The sequence below is a fragment of the Pyxicephalus adspersus genome, chromosome 7 (genome assembly GCF_032062135.1).
Source record: "Pyxicephalus adspersus chromosome 7, UCB_Pads_2.0, whole genome shotgun sequence".
Lineage (NCBI taxonomy): Eukaryota > Metazoa > Chordata > Amphibia > Anura > Pyxicephalidae > Pyxicephalus > Pyxicephalus adspersus.
The window spans coordinates 51258425-51265740 of NC_092864.1; the positions used below are offsets into that span (position 1 = coordinate 51258425).

At 36.7% G+C, this 7316-nt stretch overlaps 1 protein-coding gene across 1 annotated transcript in view; it reads right to left on the reverse strand.

The window, feature by feature from the left end:
• ZNF385B (zinc finger protein 385B) overlaps nt 1-7316 on the reverse strand; it is a gene marked incomplete in the record, with an annotated part of 278010 nt that overhangs the window by 200109 nt on the left and 70585 nt on the right.

Genomic DNA, 7316 nt, shown 5'->3' on the forward strand with positions numbered 1-7316 from the left:
ATCAAAAAATTATTTCAAATGATGTGTAGAACAGAAATCGAAAGATAAATAGTATCTATAAAAAAGTGAACATTTGCTGACTATTGTATTTTGAAGTTTGCAAAGTCTTTAACAAGGAAAAGGTACATTATTCATTACTTTGATTATTATTATATGTTTTATTGTTAAGTAATATTTACTAAGTAATGTAGATTTATATAAAATGAAAGGGTCCCAACAGGAATTTAGATCTTTTGTCAGGCTCTGATCTCTCAAGTCAGCCCTTGATCTCAGAAAATCTGGATGCAGATTAACAATTACCAAGATTCTTAAAATGTAAAGCATATACTTAGTCAAAAAAAGTTCTATATACAGCAAAACTTGTCTACACAATGACATTGCCACCTGTCTGGCTGCTTCTAATAGTCAAAGGTATCTGGTGATCTTGCCTGATAAACTGTACAGGTTATACCAACATTCTTTTCTTGGATTGTAGTAAAAAATACAGCAGGAATACAAAATACAATCCGAATGTTACCTAAATCTATCTACCTAGTATTAATATTTTATTGGAATCTAATGAGTTCTATTTTGTAACCCAGGGGTTGACAAACTTTTATGGCCACTAGGCCATTTCAGGGGTGGGCAGGAGCATACTAGGCCAGACTCTGAATCCCGCCCTAATGGCTCCACCCCCACCAGGGAACGCGTCCCTGAAGTGAAATCCCTCTCCTCCCTATGCATTGCGGAGTAGAGGGATTTACCTTCAGGGAGCTTTCCCTATTTACCGTGGTGGCGGAAGTGTCAGGCCTGCTGCGGTAAATAGGGGAGCAACAGCAAGGAGGCAGCCCTGGCTCCAGTATTTCCTAACGCCCCATGGCAGATCCAGCTCCGGAGATGCGGGTTGCTGGCTGGCATTAGGCCGGATTGGCCAGAGAGTGTTGGGCCAGAACGAACTACCAGGCAGGCCGTATCTGGCCTAAAGCTAGGAGTTTGCTGACCCCTGCTGTAACCTATTTTATATCACATGTCATCAATACCCCTGAGGAAGCCTGTCTAGGCAAACGCGTTGGAAATCACTAGGATGACTGATCAAGCACAAAGTGTAGTAGTGTTGCTTGATAACTGAGACCCAGTTGGAATTAAACAGTTTTTTCCCCATAGTGTTTTTTTTTTGCTATTATTCTTATAGATTTTTGGGGGGAAAAGAATTAACTTTTCCTGCTTCTTCATGGGTGTGTTGATCTAACCTTATTTCAGTTTTGTGACTGACTACGTACACATGACAGTGGCAGAGTAAGTGTTTCTGAAATCAGTTGATGTGATCCAGGCAGGTTGAGCCAGAATAACATTAGGCAAATGCCTAGGACCTATCTGATGTCTAGGAGCCAAGCTAAAACCCCCATGTTCCTGTAGTAATCCCGGGGAATAGAGCAATTGGTCACTGATGTGTACCTACCTGTGACTGCAATAAGGATGATTGGACATGCCATTGGTGTCTCGTACAGACAATGAAAATAGATACTTATCTTTGTATTTGTTGGAATGGGAGAAGCAGAGTTACTTTCTTGCCTAAGTCCTAATTATACCTAAATGTATCTCTGTAGACAGCAGCATTTATTTGTAAGGCACTTTGCACAAAAAAAGTTGCATCAAGTCAACAGCAATATGTCCATAACACATGTGAAAAGCCAGCTTTTCAATACATAAAATATAACTTAAGGATAAAAAAGGCAAACATATAAAAAAAATGCATTCCAATAATTATCTTCTGTAAGGATTCCCTATGGGGCAATAGCAAGTGTTTCCACTACACTCATAACACATATAGGAAGTTTCTATCTTGTACAATTGTGCAATGGGGCAGACATGTCCCTGCACATACTCATGCTATTGTTGTATACTGCCCAATTATCAGCTACATATGAAAAGTCTTTTAATCAATATCTTTTCTTATTATACTTCTCCAAAGATTAGCACGTTTAGTAAACACAGATAATAACAGCTTATCCTGCTTAAGTAAATAATTCTTATAATAAAAGCAACAGGATAGGCTACAGAAACAGTAGTTTGGCTCTAGTCTGGATTGTGCAGAATCTGAACTTGTTTTTATACTGGGATTTTCCTAGTATATTACTGGTTAATGTTGCAGAAATGGTTGCCTGACAAATGCCTGGTCGTTATTTTTTAATGTTTTCATTAATAAAATTGGCATTTTCTATGGTATTTCTCTTAATTTGTCTACTGTGCTACCAAAAATAAACACAAAAAAACATTGTAACACACTCACTAGCAAAGAAGGATAAGGCCATGGAAAGTCAATGCAGGCAGCAAACAGTTGCTCAAGGATCAGATTATATACAGTCAGTTTTTTCTGACTTTATTATTTTTCAAATATTACAATATTTGCTATGTAGAGAATGTAGCTGAAAAATAACTACATAACTACCAAAACTACCAAATAGGAGTCCTTATTTTCTCATGAAATGACATAGAAAAAGTGAGAAACTCTAAGGGCACCTAAACAACCAAAAGAAATAAAAATATGCCACATCCCAATGAATAAAGAAAATGCAGAGAATGAGAACATACAAGACGTGGGACTTTTAAGGTATGGATAACAAAAATATGTTAAAAAATTATATTTTTATATATAGTATATATATATAGTTTAGTATTTAGTATATCTAAACAATTTTCTAGCTATAAAATCAAAATACATATATATATTTACTGGATAAGTGGCCATACAATGGCATATAGGAAATCCACAAAAAACCCTTAATTGTAAATGTAGTTCCTAAGGAAAAACTAAAAGCTGTTATAGTTTTCACAGTTTTTTGTATAGTCACTTATCCAGTAATTGTATATATTTAAATTGTTTTTATATCTTCCCTTTAGCTGTGCAGCCTGAGATGTACTTTATTGGTATCCCCAGTGAACACTATGGGCAGAGTGTCCCTGGCTCAATTGTGCCCTGCCATTCTATTGTTGTATACTGCCCAATTATCAGCTACATATGAAAAGTCTTTTAATCAATATCTTTTCTTATTATACTTCTCCAAAGATTAGCACGTTTATCAGCTTATCCTGCTTAAGTAAATCATTCTTATATTAAAAGCAACAGGATAGGCTACAGAAACAGTAGTTTGGCTCTAGTCTGGATTGTGCAGAATCTAAACTTGTTTTTATACTGGGATTTTCCTAGTATATTACTGGTTAATGTTGCAGAAATGGTTGGCTGACAAATGCCTGGTCGTTATTTTTTTATGTTTTCATTAATAAAATTGGCATTTTCTATGGTATTTCTCTTAATTTGTCTACTGTGCTACCAAAAAAAAAAAAAAAACACAAAAAACATTGTAACACACTCACTAGCAAAGAAGGATAAGGCCATGGAAAGTCAATGCAGGCAGCAAACAAAAGGTGTTATAGTTTTCAAGTTTTCACAGTTTTTTTGTATAGTCACTTATCCAGTAATTGTATATATTTTTTAAATTGTTTTTATAGCTTCCCTTTAGCTGTGCAGCCTGAGATGTACTTTATTGGTATCCCCAGTGAACACTATGGGCAGAGTGTCCCTGGCTCAATTGTGCCCTGCCATTGGCTGCTGAGACTTTTTAGCCCCCCTGCTCCCAGTCACCTGTGCCTGTATTAATGTTAAGCTAGGCTGACCTGCTAGTGTATGATTTTGTTTGATTTACTGTTGCTGACATTGCCTGTTTCTAATCCTTGGATTGCATTCTGCCTGGACTGACCATTTTCCTGTGATCCTGACTCTACTTTTTATTTCCTCCTGGATACCACTTTTCACTTTCTTATTTTTTTTAGGGTTATGCATACTGTAAAGTTTTATACTGACTGCTGGCATAAAAAAAATGTAATCCCATTTCTACTCGCCTAATGCCTTGGTCACATGATGCTCCAGACCAGGTGTCCTCTCTTTTTTTTTTGTTTATGACTGGCATGGTCCTTCTTCCGTTGTCTCCATCTACACCTTCATGACAAAGCCACTCTCTATTGACTAGCAGTGACATCAGCACAAGTAACCATGGGGGACCACATAGTGTACAGACCTGCTAAGGGTGTTTTAAACATTTTTAGTGTTTGAGAAGCATTTTGGAAGTATTTGTAAGGAATATGCACAACAAACAATGTGATTTTGGATTAAATATCCCTCCAGTTTTAGCAGGCGGTGACTGCTATGCTAGAAAACCATTTTCCATAGTGGTTTTTGTATGTTTATCAAAGACTGGAAAAGATCTGCAAAAAAAAAAAACACCTGTAGCCACTGCCAGGTGTCTGGTGGATGAAATTGGTTGCTAAGTATTTAGTAACTGCACCATGTAGGGACTATATATGGCTGGGCTTGTCTAATGGACGTTGTGAGAGGTCTCTGACTGCAATTATTATACATTTATATGATACCAATTCATTAGACAGTTCTGTACAGTGTGTTAACTGCAGTCATGTATCTAACTCTCAGAGGATATACCAATCTAATGTCCCTACTATGGCCAAAGTCTAAGATCAATATTGTGGAGGAGCAAGTAAAGTACTAGTGCTGCAAAGCAAGAGTGCTACCCAATGAAACACCATGCTGGGACTAAAACACTAGTTGTATCAAGATGTAATATATGTAATCCTAATACAAAACATATTGGGACTGATTTATTAAGGATTGGTGAAGGCAGACTATCATGTGAGAACCTGAATGATCCACCAAATTTTGGTGGTTTGTTGGATCACCCAGGTACTTCTATGATAGTCCATCTTCACCAGTCTTTGTGAACGTATACATCAGTTACAGGATGACCACATCCATGATTTGCTATACATAGCACAAACTTCCCTAAAATTACCCAAACAAGGTCCCTACATTCATCTTTACCGCAACATACGATTACTGGAGGGGAATTTGGGCTTAGTTAAGGTGTACCATATGTACAGGCATCGAAATACATAAATAGGCATCTTTATACCGAATCTTCCCGGCACTCTAAGGGTTTTTTTCACAGATAAAACTACTGCAGTATAACCTAAGTGTTCCCTGACTGTGCAGTGTAAGTAGATTAATGACAGCTACACAAAGTGCCAGCATCACAGCTGAAATAATGTTTGAAACACTTACAGTTAGATTAATCTCTGTGTGCAATGCTGCTGACCTTTGTAGTGACCTACGCGCATATCGGCATCCTGCAGTGCAAACATATTTTTACTGCTGATTCTGACATCGCAATGAGAATGCATATCTCATATATCAGGTAACTAAAGTTAGACTTACCAGTCAAGGGCAAACACAAGGCTAGCCGGTCTGACTTAATATGATACACTGCTCCACATGGCCTACATATCCTTGCCTAATTCAGCTGCATGGAAAAATGTGCATCTCACTACTAAACGGAGGGAGATGCTGCTAAAAAATCTTGTTTAAAGGGCCAACCCACTCAAAAGTGATAATTTGGTTATATATATAACCACTGGTTGGTGGAATTACACAGCGTTTTCTTTTATCCCTGGGGAATCCAAGTAGAAGCAAATCTAGCCACTCAATAATAAAGTCTTATATCTCCGATCTCACTCCTAATATTCAATTTCCCCTAGGAGTTTACTACATATAATTAAGGATACTGTAGGAATATACATTATAAAAATAGGATTACAAATAATATCATTGCCTGTGGGCACAATTATTTTTGTGACAAGGGCCTGCTAGAGTTGTTTGCATGCTGTTTGTTTGTTCCTATAAATAGCTTTCATTGTAGACTAAAAGTCTTGGTTTGCTCATGCTTTCAAATCCTGGTTGGTAGTTTAATGCAACATCTGACACCATGTTGATAAATGTGATTTCATCACCAGGACCTTGGTCCTACCATGGGTTCCTTTCTCATATTCTTAGATGCTATGCATACAACGGCTTAGGTGCAAATAAAACACCTACTGATTGCCTAATGATGTCATTACAGAATAGACATTCTTGACCTTCTAAACATGAGTTACCCTTTGAAATAACTTTCAGGTCTTTGGAGAATCCATACTAAAACTACTCCACAGCTCACAGTACATTAGCATTGTTGTTAGTGGGTAGAATGCCTCTCACATTGCTGCCCATTGAGAAGAATGTTACCCAAAAAGATTATTGGTGTCAGTTAAACTGACCTGGGAGGCTCAATTTTCCCGATGCTCAAGGAACCCCTAGCAACCTCTGGAGGAACCCTGGTTAAGAAATAATGTTATTGAGCACATATATTATATACTTATTAGGAAAAATGTTTGCTATTGACCAAGCTTATTCCAACTACTAACAGAGCTCCACCTACCCTTTATTATAAATATCTCTATTCTTTAAATTTGTACTGATACTCATTGTCTTCTCAAATTTACTTATGGTTTGTGTACATGCTTAAACAAATACATACCTCTTGGGCAAGACTCAATTGCCTCTTATCCTTGTCCTTGTATTATACTTAATTGATAAGTAATGATCTTAGTAAACATTTATTGCCATTAGATGGGTATGCATACTTGTAGGGTCCAACCCCAACTCATATTGAGCATAATCAATTATTACTAAAAGTTATTCGATTTTTTTTAATCTCTCACTATACAACAAAGAGACTCAATCCTATTACAATGTAAAATAAAATATAATTTATTTACAAATATTAAAATACAAATGTATCAATGGCATAACAAATGGTTGCTATAAATGCTTCAAAATGATTCTAAATACATCCAACAATGTCTTCAAAGTCATGCTCTCCAGGCTTCTGGTCAATCATAAACAATGTTATCATTATAATGAGAATCGTAATAAACCTTTTGTAACCAGGAGCCCCCTATTTTCGACACATTTCACAACCTAAAAAGTAATGATCATAGACTTGATCCCTTTGTGAAAATGGACACCCCCATTCAGACTTGATAACCCAGCACATCTTGGGGGACCTAAAGTAATCTAGAGATGAAATATGGCTGCTACAGTGGAACTGGTAGCAAACCTTAACCACCATTTAACCTCTAAATAATAATTTTCTCAAAACTGTTTTGATCTTACAGGCTAGGCTCATGCATCAATGAAGTGCATGGATTTTTATAAACACAAAACAGACTCTGAAACTATGATTAGAAATATTACTTTACAAAATGCTTTATACACGGAAAGGTCAATAGAATGCCTACATAAACAGTACCAATTCAAGAAATCTATAACAATAATATTTTAAGTACAGACTATGCTACCTAGTTCTGCTTATCAAGTCTGAAAACGTAAAACTGTCTGGACATCTGGGAATGATTGCAAGTGTAGGAACAAACAAAGGTCAACAATGAGAAGC